Source organism: Phyllobates terribilis, unplaced genomic scaffold (genome assembly GCF_046119375.1).
Source record: "Phyllobates terribilis strain yellow unplaced genomic scaffold, ASM4611937v1 Scaffold_2__4_contigs__length_985480577, whole genome shotgun sequence".
In the NCBI taxonomy this organism is placed as follows: Eukaryota; Metazoa; Chordata; class Amphibia; order Anura; family Dendrobatidae; genus Phyllobates; species Phyllobates terribilis.
Window position 1 is genome coordinate 562228073 of NW_027362762.1, and position 18773 is coordinate 562246845.

An 18773-nucleotide genomic window follows, 5' to 3' on the forward strand; every position below is an offset into this window, starting at 1 on the left:
TCAGTTCCAGAGCGATTCGCCCAATGAGTCCTTGATATTTAGTCGTTTTCAGCCAATATTTTGGATTTTTGAAAATTTCACTTTTTTGTGAAAATATCCACTAAATGAGGGAATAATATGTGTGAGGGTACCCCAGGAGAGTTCCAAATGTGTGTGGGTAGAATATATATCCCACGTGGGTAAAATTGAAAAAAATTTTAAAAATTTTTTTTTTGGACTTAGTCATTTTTCCGGCGTTTATCAGACTTTCAGATAGGGGAAATGTCAGTGAGCGTTCCGATTTCAGTTCCAGAGCGATTCGCGCAATGACTCCTTGATATTTAGTCGTTTTCAGCCAATTTTCTGGATTTTTGAAAATTTCACTTTTTTGTGAAAATATCCACTAAATGAGGGAATAATATGTGTGAGGGTACCCCAGGAGAGTTCCAAATGTGTGTGCGTAGAATATATATCCCACGGGGGTAAAATTGAAAAAAGTTGAAAAAATTTTTTTCTTGGACTTAGTCATTTTTCCGGCGTTTATCAGACTTTCAGATAGGGGAAATGTCAGTGAGCATTCCGATTTCAGTTCCAGAGCGATTCGCCCAATGAGTCCTTGATATTTAGTCGTTTTCAGCCAATATTTTGGATTTTTGAAAATTTCACTTTTTTGTGAAAATATCCACTAAATGAGGGAATTATATGTGTGTGGGTACCCCAGGAGAGTTCCAAATGTGTGTGGGTAGAATATATATCCCACGGGGGTAAAATTGAAAAAAGTTGAAAAAAATTTTTTTTTGGGCTTAGTCATTTTTCCCGCGTTTATCAGACTTTCAGATAGGGGAAATGTCAGTGAGCGTTCCGATTTCAGTTCCAGAGCGATTCGCCCAATGACTCCTTGATATTTAGTCGTTTTCAGCCAATTTTCTGGATTTTTGAAAATTTCACTTTTTTGTGAAAATATCCACTAAATGAGGGAATAATATGTGTGAGGGTACCCCAGGAGAGTTCCAAATGTGTGTGGGTAGAATATATATCCCACGGGGGTAAAATTGAAAAAAGTTGAAAAATTTTTTTTTTTGGACTTAGTCATTTTTCCGGCGTTTATCAGACTTTCAGATAGGGGAAATGTGAGTGAGCGTTCCGATTTCAGTTCCAGAGCGATTCGCCCAATGAGTCCTTGATATTTAGTCGTTTTCAGCCAATATTTTGGATTTTTGAAAATTTCACTTTTTTGTGAAAATATCCACTAAATGAGGGAATAATATGTGTGAGGGTACCCCAGGAGAGTTCCAAATGTGTGTGGGTAGAATATATATCCCACGGGGGTAAAATTGAAAAAAGTTGAAAACATTTTTTTCTTGGACTTAGTCATTTTTCCGGCGTTTATCAGACTTTCAGATAGGGGAAATGTCAGTGAGCATTCCGATTTCAGTTCCAGAGCGATTCGCCCAATGACTCCTTGATATTTAGTCGTTTTCAGCCAATTTTCTGGATTTTTGAAAATTTCACTTTTTTGCGAAAATATCCACTAAATGAGGGAATAATATGTGTGAGGGTACCCCAGGAGAGTTCCAAATGTGTGTGGGTAGAATATATATCCCACGGGGGTAAAATTGAAAAAAGTTTAAAAAATTTTTTTTTTGGACTTAGTCATTTTTCCGGCGTTTATCAGACTTTCAGATAGGGGAAATGTGAGTGAGCGTTCCGATTTCAGTTCCAGAGCGATTCGCCCAATGAGTCCTTGATATTTAGTCGTTTTCAGCCAATATTTTGGATTTTTGAAAATTTCACTTTTTTGTGAAAATATCCACTAAATGAGGGAATAATATGTGTGAGGGTACCCCAGGAGAGTTCCAAATGTGTGTGGGTAGAATATATATACCACGGGGGTAAAATTAAAAAAAGTTGAAAAAAATTTTTTTTTGGGCTTAGTCATTTTTCCCGCGTTTACCAGACTTTCAGATAGGGGAAATGTCAGTGAGCGTTCCGATTTCAGTTCCAGAGCGATTCGCCCAATGACTCCTTGATATTTAGTCGTTTTCAGCCAATTTTCTGGATTTTTGAAAATTTCACTTTTTTGTGAAAATATCCACTAAATGAGGGAATAATATGTGTGAGGGTACCCCAGGAGAGTTCCAAATGTGTGTGGGTAGAATATATATCCCACGGGGGTAAAATTGAAAAAAGTTGAAAACATTTTTTTCTTGGACTTAGTCATTTTTCCGGCGTTTATCAGACTTTCAGATAGGGGAAATGTCAGTGAGCATTCCGATTTCAGTTCCAGAGCGATTCGCCCAATGACTCCTTGATATTTAGTCGTTTTCAGCCAATTTTCTGGATTTTTGAAAATTTCACTTTTTTGTGAAAATATCCACTAAATGAGGGAATAATATGTGTGAGGGTACCCCAGGAGAGTTCCAAATGTGTGTGGGTAGAATATATATCCCACGGGGGTAAAATTGAAAAAAGTTGAAAACATTTTTTTCTTGGACTTAGTCATTTTTCCGGCGTTTATCAGACTTTCAGATAGGGGAAATGTCAGTGAGCGTTCCGATTTCAGTTCCAGAGCGATTCGCCCAATGACTCCTTGATATTTAGTCGTTTTCAGCCAATTTTCTGGATTTTTGAAAATTTCACTTTTTTGCGAAAATATCCACTAAATGAGGGAATAATATGTGTGAGGGTACCCCAGGAGAGTTCCAAATGTGTGTGGGTAGAATATATATCCCACGGGGGTAAAATTGAAAAAAGTTTAAAAAATTTTTTTTTTGGACTTAGTCATTTTTCCGGCGTTTATCAGACTTTCAGATAGGGGAAATGTGAGTGAGCGTTCCGATTTCAGTTCCAGAGCGATTCGCCCAATGAGTCCTTGATATTTAGTCGTTTTCAGCCAATATTTTGGATTTTTGAAAATTTCACTTTTTTGTGAAAATATCCACTAAATGAGGGAATAATATGTGTGAGGGTACCCCAGGAGAGTTCCAAATGTGTGTGGGTAGAATATATATACCACGGGGGTAAAATTAAAAAAAGTTGAAAAAAATTTTTTTTTGGGCTTAGTCATTTTTCCCGCGTTTATCAGACTTTCAGATAGGGGAAATGTCAGTGAGCGTTCCGATTTCAGTTCCAGAGCGATTCGCCCAATGACTCCTTGATATTTAGTCGTTTTCAGCCAATTTTCTGGATTTTTGAAAATTTCACTTTTTTGTGAAAATATCCACTAAATGAGGGAATAATATGTGTGAGGGTACCCCAGGAGAGTTCCAAATGTGTGTGGGTAGAATATATATCCCACGGGGGTAAAATTGAAAAAAGTTGAAAAATTTTTTTTTTTGGACTTAGTCATTTTTCCGGCGTTTATCAGACTTTCAGATAGGGGAAATGTGAGTGAGCGTTCCGATTTCAGTTCCAGAGCGATTCGCCCAATGAGTCCTTGATATTTAGTCGTTTTCAGCCAGTATTTTGGATTTTTGAAAATTTCACTTTTTTGTGAAAATATCCACTAAATGAGGGAATAATATGTGTGAGGGTACCCCAGGAGAGTTCCAAATGTGTGTGGGTAGAATATATATCCCACGGGGGTAAAATTGAAAAAAGTTGAAAACATTTTTTTCTTGGACTTAGTCATTTTTCCGGCGTTTATCAGACTTTCAGATAGGGGAAATGTCAGTGAGCGTTCCGATTTCAGTTCCAGAGCGATTCGCCCAATGAGTCCTTGATATTTAGTCGTTTTCAGCCAATATTTTGGATTTTTGAAAATTTCACTTTTTTGTGAAAATATCCACTAAATGAGGGAATAATATGTGTGAGGGTACCCCAGGAGAGTTCCAAATGTGTGTGGGTAGAATATATATCCCACGTGGGTAAAATTGAAAAAAATTTTAAAAATTTTTTTTTTGGACTTAGTCATTTTTCCCGCGTTTATCAGACTTTCAGATAGGGGAAATGTCAGTGAGCGTTCCGATTTCAGTTCCAGAGCGATTCGCCCAATGAGTCCTTGATATTTAGTCGTTTTCAGCCAATATTTTGGATTTTTGAAAATTTCACTTTTTTGTGAAAATATCCACTAAATGAGGGAATAATATGTGTGAGGGTACCCCAGGAGAGTTCCAAATGTGTGTGGGTAGAATATATATCCCACGGGGGTAAAATTGAAAAAAGTTGAAAAAATTTTTTTCTTGGACTTAGTCATTTTTCCGGCGTTTATCAGACTTTCAGATAGGGGAAATGTCAGTGAGCGTTCCGATTTCAGTTCCAGAGCGATTCGCGCAATGACTCCTTGATATTTAGTCGTTTTCAGCCAATTTTCTGGATTTTTGAAAATTTCACTTTTTTGTGAAAATATCCACTAAATGAGGGAATAATATGTGTGAGGGTACCCCAGGAGAGTTCCAAATGTGTGTGCGTAGAATATATATCCCACGGGGGTAAAATTAAAAAAAGTTGAAAAAAATTTTTTTTTGGACTTAGTCATTTTTCCGGCGTTTATCAGACTTTCAGATAGGGGAAATGTCAGTGAGCATTCCGATTTCAGTTCCAGAGCGATTCGCCCAATGAGTCCTTGATATTTAGTCGTTTTCAGCCAATATTTTGGATTTTTGAAAATTTCACTTTTTTGTGAAAATATCCACTAAATGAGGGAATTATATGTGTGTGGGTACCCCAGGAGAGTTCCAAATGTGTGTGGGTAGAATATATATCCCACGGGGGTAAAATTGAAAAAAGTTGAAAACATTTTTTTCTTGGACTTAGTCATTTTTCCGGCGTTTATCAGACTTTCAGATAGGGGAAATGTCAGTGAGCGTTCCGATTTCAGTTCCAGAGCCATTCGCGCAATGACTCCTTGATATTTAGTCGTTTTCAGCCAATTTTCTGGATTTTTGAAAATTTCACTTTTTTGTGAAAATATCCACTAAATGAGGGAATAATATGTGTGAGGGTACCCCAGGAGAGTTCCAAATGTGTGTGCGTAGAATATATATCCCACGGGGGTAAAATTAAAAAAAGTTGAAAAAAATTTTTTTTTGGACTTAGTCATTTTTCCGGCGTTTATCAGACTTTCAGATAGGGGAAATGTCAGTGAGCATTCCGATTTCAGTTCCAGAGCGATTCGCCCAATGAGTCCTTGATATTTAGTCGTTTTCAGCCAATATTTTGGATTTTTGAAAATTTCACTTTTTTGTGAAAATATCCACTAAATGAGGGAATTATATGTGTGTGGGTACCCCAGGAGAGTTCCAAATGTGTGTGGGTAGAATATATATCCCACGGGGGTAAAATTGAAAAAAGTTGAAAACATTTTTTTCTTGGACTTAGTCATTTTTCCGGCGTTTATCAGACTTTCAGATAGGGGAAATGTCAGTGAGCGTTCCGATTTCAGTTCCAGAGCGATTCGCCCAATGACTCCTTGATATTTAGTCGTTTTCAGCCAATTTTCTGGATTTTTGAAAATTTCACTTTTTTGTGAAAATATCCACTAAATGAGGGAATAATATGTGTGAGGGTACCCCAGGAGAGTTCCAAATGTGTGTGGGTAGAATATATATCCCACGGGGGTAAAATTGAAAAAAGTTGAAAAATTTTTTTTTTTGGACTTAGTCATTTTTCCGGCGTTTATCAGACTTTCAGATAGGGGAAATGTGAGTGAGCGTTCCGATTTCAGTTCCAGAGCGATTCGCCCAATGAGTCCTTGATATTTAGTCGTTTTCAGCCAATATTTTGGATTTTTGAAAATTTCACTTTTTTGTGAAAATATCCACTAAATGAGGGAATAATATGTGTGAGGGTACCCCAGGAGAGTTCCAAATGTGTGTGGGTAGAATATATATCCCACGGGGGTAAAATTGAAAAAAGTTGAAAACATTTTTTTCTTGGACTTAGTCATTTTTCCGGCGTTTATCAGACTTTCAGATAGGGGAAATGTCAGTGAGCATTCCGATTTCAGTTCCAGAGCGATTCGCCCAATGACTCCTTGATATTTAGTCGTTTTCAGCCAATTTTCTGGATTTTTGAAAATTTCACTTTTTTGCAAAAATATCCACTAAATGAGGGAATAATATGTGTGAGGGTACCCCAGGAGAGTTCCAAATGTGTGTGGGTAGAATATATATCCCACGGGGGTAAAATTGAAAAAAGTTTAAAAAATTTTTTTTTTGGACTTAGTCATTTTTCCGGCGTTTATCAGACTTTCAGATAGGGGAAATGTGAGTGAGCGTTCCGATTTCAGTTCCAGAGCGATTCGCCCAATGAGTCCTTGATATTTAGTCGTTTTCAGCCAATATTTTGGATTTTTGAAAATTTCACTTTTTTGTGAAAATATCCACTAAATGAGGGAATAATATGTGTGAGGGTACCCCAGGAGAGTTCCAAATGTGTGTGGGTAGAATATATATCCCACGTGGGTAAAATTGAAAAAAATTTTAAAAATTTTTTTTTTGGACTTAGTCATTTTTCCGGCGTTTATCAGACTTTCAGATAGGGGAAATGTCAGTGAGCGTTCCGATTTCAGTTCCAGAGCGATTCGCCCAATGAGTCCTTGATATTTAGTCGTTTTCAGCCAATATTTTGGATTTTTGAAAATTTCACTTTTTTGTGAAAATATCCACTAAATGAGGGAATAATATGTGTGAGGGTACCCCAGGAGAGTTCCAAATGTGTGTGGGTAGAATATATATCCCACGGGGGTAAAATTGAAAAAAGTTGAAAAAATATTTTTCTTGGACTTAGTCATTTTTCCGGCGTTTATCAGACTTTCAGATAGGGGAAATGTCAGTGAGCGTTCCGATTTCAGTTCCAGAGCGATTCGCGCAATGACTCCTTGATATTTAGTCGTTTTCAGCCAATTTTCTGGATTTTTGAAAATTTCACTTTTTTGTGAAAATATCCACTAAATGAGGGAATAATATGTGTGAGGGTACCCCAGGAGAGTTCCAAATGTGTGTGGGTAGAATATATATCCCACGGGGGTAAAATTGAAAAAAGTTGAAAACATTTTTTTCTTGGACTTAGTCATTTTTCCGGCGTTTATCAGACTTTCAGATAGGGGAAATGTCAGTGAGCATTCCGATTTCAGTTCCAGAGCGATTCGCCCAATGACTCCTTGATATTTAGTCGTTTTCAGCCAATTTTCTGGATTTTTGAAAATTTCACTTTTTTGCGAAAATATCCACTAAATGAGGGAATAATATGTGTGAGGGTACCCCAGGAGAGTTCCAAATGTGTGTGGGTAGAATATATATCCCACGGGGGTAAAATTGAAAAAAGTTTAAAAAATTTTTTTTTTGGACTTAGTCATTTTTCCGGCGTTTATCAGACTTTCAGATAGGGGAAATGTGAGTGAGCGTTCCGATTTCAGTTCCAGAGCGATTCGCCCAATGAGTCCTTGATATTTAGTCGTTTTCAGCCAATATTTTGGATTTTTGAAAATTTCACTTTTTTGTGAAAATATCCACTAAATGAGGGAATAATATGTGTGAGGGTACCCCAGGAGAGTTCCAAATGTGTGTGGGTAGAATATATATCCCACGGGGGTAAAATTAAAAAAAGTTGAAAAAAATTTTTTTTTGGGCTTAGTCATTTTTCCCGCGTTTATCAGACTTTCAGATAGGGGAAATGTCAGTGAGCGTTCCGATTTCAGTTCCAGAGCGATTCGCCCAATGACTCCTTGATATTTAGTCGTTTTCAGCCAATTTTCTGGATTTTTGAAAATTTCACTTTTTTGTGAAAATATCCACTAAATGAGGGAATAATATGTGTGAGGGTACCCCAGGAGAGTTCCAAATGTGTGTGGGTAGAATATATATCCCACGGGGGTAAAATTGAAAAAAGTTGAAAAATTTTTTTTTTTGGACTTAGTCATTTTTCCGGCGTTTATCAGACTTTCAGATAGGGGAAATGTGAGTGAGCGTTCCGATTTCAGTTCCAGAGCGATTCGCCCAATGAGTCCTTGATATTTTGTCGTTTTCAGCCAATATTTTGGATTTTTGAAAATTTCACTTTTTTGTGAAAATATCCACTAAATGAGGGAATAATATGTGTGAGGGTACCCCAGGAGAGTTCCAAATGTGTGTGGGTAGAATATATATCCCACGGGGGTAAAATTGAAAAAAGTTGAAAAATTTTTTTTCTTGGACTTAGTCATTTTTCCGGCGTTTATCAGACTTTCAGATAGGGGAAATGTCAGTGAGCGTTCCGATTTCAGTTCCAGAGCGATTCGCGCAATGACTCCTTGATATTTAGTCGTTTTCAGCCAATTTTCTGGATTTTTGAAAATTTCACTTTTTTGTGAAAATATCCACTAAATGAGGGAATAATATGTGTGAGGGTACCCCAGGAGAGTTCCAAATGTGTGTGCGTAGAATATATATCCCACGGGGGTAAAATTAAAAAAAGTTGAAAAAAATTTTTTTTTGGACTTAGTCATTTTTCCGGCGTTTATCAGACTTTCAGATAGGGGAAATGTCAGTGAGCATTCCGATTTCAGTTCCAGAGCGATTCGCCCAATTAGTCCTTGATATTTAGTCGTTTTCAGCCAATATTTTGGATTTTTGAAAATTTCACTTTTTTGTGAAAATATCCACTAAATGAGGGAATTATATGTGTGTGGGTACCCCAGGAGAGTTCCAAATGTGTGTGGGTAGAATATATATCCCACGGGGGTAAAATTGAAAAAAGTTGAAAACATTTTTTTCTTGGACTTAGTCATTTTTCCGGCGTTTATCAGACTTTCAGATAGGGGAAATGTCAGTGAGCGTTCCGATTTCAGTTCCAGAGCCATTCGCGCAATGACTCCTTGATATTTAGTCGTTTTCAGCCAATTTTCTGGATTTTTGAAAATTTCACTTTTTTGTGAAAATATCCACTAAATGAGGAAATAATATGTGTGAGGGTACCCCAGGAGAGTTCCAAATGTGTGTGGGTAGAATATATATCTCACGGGGGTAAAATTAAAAAAAGTTGAAAAAAATTTTTTTTTGGACTTAGTCATTTTTCCAGCGCTTATCAGACTTTCAGATAGGGGAAATGTGAGTGAGCGTTCCGATTTCAGTTCCAGAGCGATTCGCCCAATGAGTCCTTGATATTTAGTCGTTTTCAGCCAATATTTTGGATTTTTGAAAATTTCACTTTTTTGTGAAAATATCCACTAAATGAGGGAATAATATGTGTGAGGGTACCCCAGGAGAGTTCCAAATGTGTGTGGGTAGAATATATATCCCACGGGGGTAAAATTAAAAAAAGTTGAAAAAAATTTTTTTTTGGGCTTAGTCATTTTTCCCGCGTTTATCAGACTTTCAGATAGGGGAAATGTCAGTGAGCATTCCGATTTCAGTTCCAGAGCGATTCGCCCAATGACTCCTTGATATTTAGTCGTTTTCAGCCAATTTTCTGGATTTTTGAAAATTTCACTTTTTTGTGAAAATATCCACTAAATGAGGGAATAATATGTGTGAGGGTACCCCAGGAGAGTTCCAAATGTGTGTGGGTAGAATATATATCCCACGGGGGTAAAATTGAAAAAAGTTGAAAAATTTTTTTTTTTGGACTTAGTCATTTTTCCGGCGTTTATCAGACTTTCAGATAGGGGAAATGTGAGTGAGCGTTCCGATTTCAGTTCCAGAGCGATTCGCCCAATGAGTCCTTGATATTTAGTCGTTTTCAGCCAATATTTTGGATTTTTGAAAATTTCACTTTTTTGTGAAAATATCCACTAAATGAGGGAATAATATGTGTGAGGGTACCCCAGGAGAGTTCCAAATGTGTGTGGGTAGAATATATATCCCACGGGGGTAAAATTGAAAAAAGTTGAAAAATTTTTTTTCTTGGACTTAGTCATTTTTCCGGCGTTTATCAGACTTTCAGATAGGGGAAATGTCAGTGAGCGTTCCGATTTCAGTTCCAGAGCGATTCGCGCAATGACTCCTTGATATTTAGTCGTTTTCAGCCAATTTTCTGGATTTTTGAAAATTTCACTTTTTTGTGAAAATATCCACTAAATGAGGGAATAATATGTGTGAGGGTACCCCAGGAGAGTTCCAAATGTGTGTGCGTAGAATATATATCCCACGGGGGTAAAATTAAAAAAAGTTGAAAAAAATTTTTTTTTGGACTTAGTCATTTTTCCGGCGTTTATCAGACTTTCAGATAGGGGAAATGTCAGTGAGCATTCCGATTTCAGTTCCAGAGCGATTCGCCCAATTAGTCCTTGATATTTAGTCGTTTTCAGCCAATATTTTGGATTTTTGAAAATTTCACTTTTTTGTGAAAATATCCACTAAATGAGGGAATTATATGTGTGTGGGTACCCCAGGAGAGTTCCAAATGTGTGTGGGTAGAATATATATCCCACGGGGGTAAAATTGAAAAAAGTTGAAAACATTTTTTTCTTGGACTTAGTCATTTTTCCGGCGTTTATCAGACTTTCAGATAGGGGAAATGTCAGTGAGCGTTCCGATTTCAGTTCCAGAGCCATTCGCGCAATGACTCCTTGATATTTAGTCGTTTTCAGCCAATTTTCTGGATTTTTGAAAATTTCACTTTTTTGTGAAAATATCCACTAAATGAGGAAATAATATGTGTGAGGGTACCCCAGGAGAGTTCCAAATGTGTGTGGGTAGAATATATATCTCACGGGGGTAAAATTAAAAAAAGTTGAAAAAAATTTTTTTTTGGACTTAGTCATTTTTCCAGCGCTTATCAGACTTTCAGATAGGGGAAATGTGAGTGAGCGTTCCGATTTCAGTTCCAGAGCGATTCGCCCAATGAGTCCTTGATATTTAGTCGTTTTCAGCCAATATTTTGGATTTTTGAAAATTTCACTTTTTTGTGAAAATATCCACTAAATGAGGGAATAATATGTGTGAGGGTACCCCAGGAGAGTTCCAAATGTGTGTGGGTAGAATATATATCCCACGGGGGTAAAATTAAAAAAAGTTGAAAAAAATTTTTTTTTGGGCTTAGTCATTTTTCCCGCGTTTATCAGACTTTCAGATAGGGGAAATGTCAGTGAGCATTCCGATTTCAGTTCCAGAGCGATTCGCCCAATGACTCCTTGATATTTAGTCGTTTTCAGCCAATTTTCTGGATTTTTGAAAATTTCACTTTTTTGTGAAAATATCCACTAAATGAGGGAATAATATGTGTGAGGGTACCCCAGGAGAGTTCCAAATGTGTGTGGGTAGAATATATATCCCACGGGGGTAAAATTGAAAAAAGTTGAAAAATTTTTTTTTTTGGACTTAGTCATTTTTCCGGCGTTTATCAGACTTTCAGATAGGGGAAATGTGAGTGAGCGTTCCGATTTCAGTTCCAGAGCGATTCGCCCAATGAGTCCTTGATATTTAGTCGTTTTCAGCCAATATTTTGGATTTTTGAAAATTTCACTTTTTTGTGAAAATATCCACTAAATGAGGGAATAATATGTGTGAGGGTACCCCAGGAGAGTTCCAAATGTGTGTGGGTAGAATATATATCCCACGGGGGTAAAATTGAAAAAAGTTGAAAACATTTTTTTCTTGGACTTAGTCATATTTCCGGCGTTTATCAGACTTTCAGATAGGGGAAATGTCAGTGAGCATTCCGATTTCAGTTCCAGAGCGATTCGCCCAATGACTCCTTGATATTTAGTCGTTTTCAGCCAATTTTCTGGATTTTTGAAAATTTCACTTTTTTGCGAAAATATCCACTAAATGAGGGAATAATATGTGTGAGGGTACCCCAGGAGAGTTCCAAATGTGTGTGGGTAGAATATATATCCCACGGGGGTAAAATTGAAAAAAGTTTAAAAAATTTTTTTTTTGGACTTAGTCATTTTTCCGGCGTTTATCAGACTTTCAGATAGGGGAAATGTGAGTGAGCGTTCCGATTTCAGTTCCAGAGCGATTCGCCCAATGAGTCCTTGATATTTAGTCGTTTTCAGCCAATATTTTGGATTTTTGAAAATTTCACTTTTTTGTGAAAATATCCACTAAATGAGGGAATAATATGTGTGAGGGTACCCCAGGAGAGTTCCAAATGTGTGTGGGTAGAATATATATCCCACGGGGGTAAAATTGAAAAAAGTTGAAAAATTTTTTTTTTTGGACTTAGTCATTTTTCCGGCGTTTATCAGACTTTCAGATAGGGGAAATGTGAGTGAGCGTTCCGATTTCAGTTCCAGAGCGATTCGCCCAATGAGTCCTTGATATTTAGTCGTTTTCAGCCAATATTTTGGATTTTTGAAAATTTCACTTTTTTGTGAAAATATCCACTAAATGAGGGAATAATATGTGTGAGGGTACCCCAGGAGAGTTCCAAATGTGTGTGGGTAGAATATATATCCCACGGGGGTAAAATTGAAAAAAGTTGAAAACATTTTTTTCTTGGACTTAGTCATTTTTCCGGCGTTTATCAGACTTTCAGATAGGGGAAATGTCAGTGAGCATTCCGATTTCAGTTCCAGAGCGATTCGCCCAATGACTCCTTGATATTTAGTCGTTTTCAGCCAATTTTCTGGATTTTTGAAAATTTCACTTTTTTGTGAAAATATCCACTAAATGAGGGAATAATATGTGTGAGGGTACCCCAGGAGAGTTCCAAATGTGTGTGGGTAGAATATATATCCCACGGGGGTAAAATTGAAAAAAATTTTAAAAATTTTTTTTTTGGACTTAGTCATTTTTCCGGCGTTTATCAGACTTTCAGATAGGGGAAATGTGAGTGAGCGTTCCGATTTCAGTTCCAGAGCGATTCGCCCAATGAGTCCTTGATATTTAGTCGTTTTCAGCCAATATTTTGGATTTTTGAAAATTTCACTTTTTTGTGAAAATATCCACTAAATGAGGGAATAATATGTGTGAGGGTACCCCAGGAGAGTTCCAAATGTGTGTGGGTAGAATATATATCCCACGTGGGTAAAATTGAAAAAAAATTTAAAAATTTTTTTTTTGGACTTAGTCATTTTTCCGGCATTTATCAGACTTTCAGATAGGGGAAATGTCAGTGAGCGTTCCGATTTCAGTTCCAGAGCGATTCGCCCAATGAGTCCTTGATATTTAGTCGTTTTCAGCCAATATTTTGGATTTTTGAAAATTTCACTTTTTTGTGAAAATATCCACTAAATGAGGGAATAATATGTGTGAGGGTACCCCAGGAGAGTTCCAAATGTGTGTGGGTAGAATATATATCCCACGGGGGTAAAATTGAAAAAAGTTGAAAACATTTTTTTCTTGGACTTAGTCATATTTCCGGCGTTTATCAGACTTTCAGATAGGGGAAATGTCAGTGAGCATTCCGATTTCAGTTCCAGAGCGATTCGCCCAATGACTCCTTGATATTTAGTCGTTTTCAGCCAATTTTCTGGATTTTTGAAAATTTCACTTTTTTGCGAAAATATCCACTAAATGAGGGAATAATATGTGTGAGGGTACCCCAGGAGAGTTCCAAATGTGTGTGGGTAGAATATATATCCCACGGGGGTAAAATTGAAAAAAGTTTAAAAAATTTTTTTTTTGGACTTAGTCATTTTTCCGGCGTTTATCAGACTTTCAGATAGGGGAAATGTGAGTGAGCGTTCCGATTTCAGTTCCAGAGCGATTCGCCCAATGAGTCCTTGATATTTAGTCGTTTTCAGCCAATATTTTGGATTTTTGAAAATTTCACTTTTTTGTGAAAATATCCACTAAATGAGGGAATAATATGTGTGAGGGTACCCCAGGAGAGTTCCAAATGTGTGTGGGTAGAATATATATCCCACGGGGGTAAAATTGAAAAAAGTTGAAAAATTTTTTTTTTTGGACTTAGTCATTTTTCCGGCGTTTATCAGACTTTCAGATAGGGGAAATGTGAGTGAGCGTTCCGATTTCAGTTCCAGAGCGATTCGCCCAATGAGTCCTTGATATTTAGTCGTTTTCAGCCAATATTTTGGATTTTTGAAAATTTCACTTTTTTGTGAAAATATCCACTAAATGAGGGAATAATATGTGTGAGGGTACCCCAGGAGAGTTCCAAATGTGTGTGGGTAGAATATATATCCCACGGGGGTAAAATTGAAAAAAGTTGAAAACATTTTTTTCTTGGACTTAGTCATTTTTCCGGCGTTTATCAGACTTTCAGATAGGGGAAATGTCAGTGAGCATTCCGATTTCAGTTCCAGAGCGATTCGCCCAATGACTCCTTGATATTTAGTCGTTTTCAGCCAATTTTCTGGATTTTTGAAAATTTCACTTTTTTGTGAAAATATCCACTAAATGAGGGAATAATATGTGTGAGGGTACCCCAGGAGAGTTCCAAATGTGTGTGGGTAGAATATATATCCCACGGGGGTAAAATTGAAAAAAATTTTAAAAATTTTTTTTTTGGACTTAGTCATTTTTCCGGCGTTTATCAGACTTTCAGATAGGGGAAATGTGAGTGAGCGTTCCGATTTCAGTTCCAGAGCGATTCGCCCAATGAGTCCTTGATATTTAGTCGTTTTCAGCCAATATTTTGGATTTTTGAAAATTTCACTTTTTTGTGAAAATATCCACTAAATGAGGGAATAATATGTGTGAGGGTACCCCAGGAGAGTTCCAAATGTGTGTGGGTAGAATATATATCCCACGTGGGTAAAATTGAAAAAAAATTTAAAAATTTTTTTTTTGGACTTAGTCATTTTTCCGGCATTTATCAGACTTTCAGATAGGGGAAATGTCAGTGAGCGTTCCGATTTCAGTTCCAGAGCGATTCGCCCAATGAGTCCTTGATATTTAGTCGTTTTCAGCCAATATTTTGGATTTTTGAAAATTTCACTTTTTTGTGAAAATATCCACTAAATGAGGGAATAATATGTGTGAGGGTACCCCAGGAGAGTTCCAAATGTGTGTGGGTAGAATATATATCCCACGGGGGTAAAATTGAAAAAAGTTGAAAAAATTTTTTTCTTGGACTTAGTCATTTTTCCGGCGTTTATCAGACTTTCAGATAGGGGAAATGTCAGTGAGCGTTCCGATTTCAGTTCCAGAGCGATTCGCGCAATGACTCCTTGATATTTAGTCGTTTTCAGCCAATTTTCTGGATTTTTGAAAATTTCACTTTTTTGTGAAAATATCCACTAAATGAGGGAATAATATGTGTGAGGGTACCCCAGGAGAGTTCCAAATGTGTGTGCGTAGAATATATATCCCACGGGGGTAAAATTAAAAAAAGTTGAAAAAAATTTTTTTTTGGACTTAGTCATTTTTCCGGCGTTAATCAGACTTTCAGATAGGGGAAATGTCAGTGAGCGTTCCGATTTCAGTTCCAGAGCGATTCGCCCAATGAGTCCTTGATATTTAGTCGTTTTCAGCCAATATTTTGGATTTTTGAAAATTTCACTTTTTTGTGAAAATATCCACTAAATGAGGGAATAATATGTGTGAGGGTACCCCAGGAGAGTTCCAAATGTGTGTGGGTAGAATATATATCCCACGGGGGTAAAATTGAAAAAAGTTTAAAAAATTTTTTTTTTGGACTTAGTCATTTTTCCGGCGTTTATCAGACTTTCAGATAGGGGAAATGTCAGTGAGCGTTCCGATTTCAGTTCCGGAGCGATTCGCCCAATGAGTCCTTGATATTTAGTCGTTTTCAGCCAATATTTTGGATTTTTGAAAATTTCACTTTTTTGTGTAAATATCCACTAAATGAGGGAATAATATGTGTGAGGGTACTCCAGGAGAGTTCCAAATGTGTGTGGGTAGAATATATATCCCACGGGGGTAAAATTGAAAAAAGTTTAAAAAATTTTTTTTTTGGACTTAGTCATTTTTCCGGCGTTTATCAGACTTTCAGATAGGGGAAATGTCAGTGAGCGTTCCGATTTCAGTTCCAGAGCGATTCGCCCAATGAGTCCTTGATATTTAGTCGTTTTCAGCCAATATTTTGGATTTTTGAAAATTTCACTTTTTTGTGAAAATATCCACTAAATGAGGGAATAATATGTGTGAGGGTACCCCAGGAGAGTTCCAAATGTGTGTGGGTAGAATATATATCCCACGGGGGTAAAATTGAAAAAAGTTGAAAAAATTTTTTTCTTGGACTTAGTCATTTTTCCGGCGTTTATCAGACTTTCAGATAGGGGAAATGTCAGTGAGCGTTCCGATTTCAGTTCCAGAGCGATTCGCCCAATGACTCCTTGATATTTAGTCGTTTTCAGCCAATTTTCTGGATTTTTGAAAATTTCACTTTTTTGTGAAAATATCCACTAAATGAGGGAATAATATGTGTGAGGGTACCCCAGGAGAGTTCCAAATGTGTGTGGGTAGAATATATATCTCACGGGGGTAAAATTAAAAAAAGTTGAAAAAAATTTTTTTTTGGACTTAGTCATTTTTCCGGCATTTATCAGACTTTCAGATAGGGGAAATGTGAGTGAGCGTTCCGATTTCAGTTCCAGAGCGATTCGCCCAATGAGTCCTTGATATTTAGTCGTTTTCAGCCAATATTTTGGATTTTTGAAAATTTCACTTTTTTGTGAAAATATCCACTAAATGAGGGAATAATATGTGTGAGGGTACCCCAGGAGAGTTCCAAATGTGTGTGGGTAGAATATATATCCCACGTGGGTAAAATTGAAAAAAATTTTAAACATTTTTTTTTTGGACTTAGTCATTTTTCCGGCGTTTATCAGACTTTCAGATAGGGGAAATGTCAGTGAGCGTTCCGATTTCAGTTCCAGAGCGATTCGCCCAATGAGTCCTTGATATTTAGTCGTTTTCAGCCAATATTTTGGATTTTTGAAAATTTCACTTTTTTGTGAAAATATCCACTAAATGAGGGAATAATATGTGTGAGGGTACCCCAGGAGAGTTCCAAATGTGTGTGGGTAGAATATATATCCCACGTGGGTAAAATTGAAAAAAATTTTAAACATTTTTTTTTTGGACTTAGTCATTTTTCCGGCGTTTATCAGACTTTCAGATAGGGGAAATGTCAGTGAGCGTTCCGATTTCAGTTCCAGAGCGATTCGCCCAATGAGTCCTTGATATTTAGTCGTTTTCAGCCAATATTTTGGATTTTTGAAAATTTCACTTTTTTGTGAAAATATCCACTAAATGAGGGAATAATATGTGTGAGGGTACCCCAGGAGAGTTCCAAATGTGTGTGGGTAGAATATATATCCCACGTGGGTAAAATTGAAAAAAAATTTAAAAATTTTTTTTTTGGACTTAGTCATTTTTCCGGCATTTATCAGACTTTCAGATAGGGGAAATGTCAGTGAGCGTTCCGATTTCAGTTCCAGAGCGATTCGCCCAATGAGTCCTTGATATTTAGTCGTTTTCAGCCAATATTTTGGATTTTTGAAAATTTCACTTTTTTGTGAAAATATCCACTAAATGAGGGAATAATATGTGTGAGGGTACCCCAGGAGAGTTCCAAATGTGTGTGGGTAGAATATATATCCCACGGGGGTAAAATTGAAAAAAGTTGAAAAATTTTTTTTTTTGGACTTAGTCATTTTTCCGGCGTTTATCAGACTTTCAGATAGGGGAAATGTGAGTGAGCGTTCCGATTTCAGTTCCAGAGCGATTCGCCCAATGAGTCCTTGATATTTAGTCGTTTTCAGCCAATATTTTGGATTTTTGAAAATTTCACTTTTTTGTGAAAATATCCACTAAATGAGGGAATAATATGTGTGAGGGTACCCCAGGAGAGTTCCAAATGTGTGTGGGTAGAATATATATCCCACGGGGGTAAAATTGAAAAAAGTTGAAAACATTTTTTTCTTGGACTTAGTCATTTTTCCGGCGTTTATCAGACTTTCAGATAGGGGAAATGTCAGTGAGCATTCCGATTTCAGTTCCAGAGCGATTCGCCCAATGACTCCTTGATATTTAGTCGTTTTCAGCCAATTTTCTGGATTTTTGAAAATTTCACTTTTTTGTGAAAATATCCACTAAATGAGGGAATAATATGTGTGAGGGTACCCCAGGAGAGTTCCAAATGTGTGTGGGTAGAATATATATCCCACGGGGGTAAAATTGAAAAAAATTTTAAAAATTTTTTTTTTGGACTTAGTCATTTTTCCGGCGTTTATCAGACTTTCAGATAGGGGAAATGTGAGTGAGCGTTCCGATTTCAGTTCCAGAGCGATTCGCCCAATGAGTCCTTGATATTTAGTCGTTTTCAGCCAATATTTTGGATTTTTGAAAATTTCACTTTTTTGTGAAAATATCCACTAAATGAGGGAATAATATGTGTGAGGGTACCCCAGGAGAGTTCCAAATGTGTGTGGGTAGAATATATATCCCACGTGGGTAAAATTGAAAAAAAATTTAAAAATTTTTTTTTTGGACTTAGTCATTTTTCCGGCATTTATCAGACTTTCAGATAGGGGAAATGTCAGTGAGCGTTCCGATTTCAGTTCCAGAGCGATTCGCCCAATGAGTCCTTGATATTTAGTCGTTTTCAGCCAATATTTTGGATTTTTGAAAATTTCACTTTTTTGTGAAAATATCCACTAAATGAGGGAATAATATGTGTGAGGGTACCCCAGGAGAGTTCCAAATGTGTGTGGGTAGAATATATATCCCACGGGGGTAAAATTGAAAAAAGTTGAAAACATTTTTTTCTTGGACTTAGTCATATTTCCGGCGTTTATCAGACTTTCAGATAGGGGAAATGTCAGTGAGCATTCCGATTTCAGTTCCAGAGCGATTCGCCCAATGACTCCTTGATATTTAGTCGTTTTCAGCCAATTTTCTGGATTTTTGAAAATTTCACTTTTTTGCGAAAATATCCACTAAATGAGGGAATAATATGTGTGAGGGTACCCCAGGAGAGTTCCAAATGTGTGTGGGTAG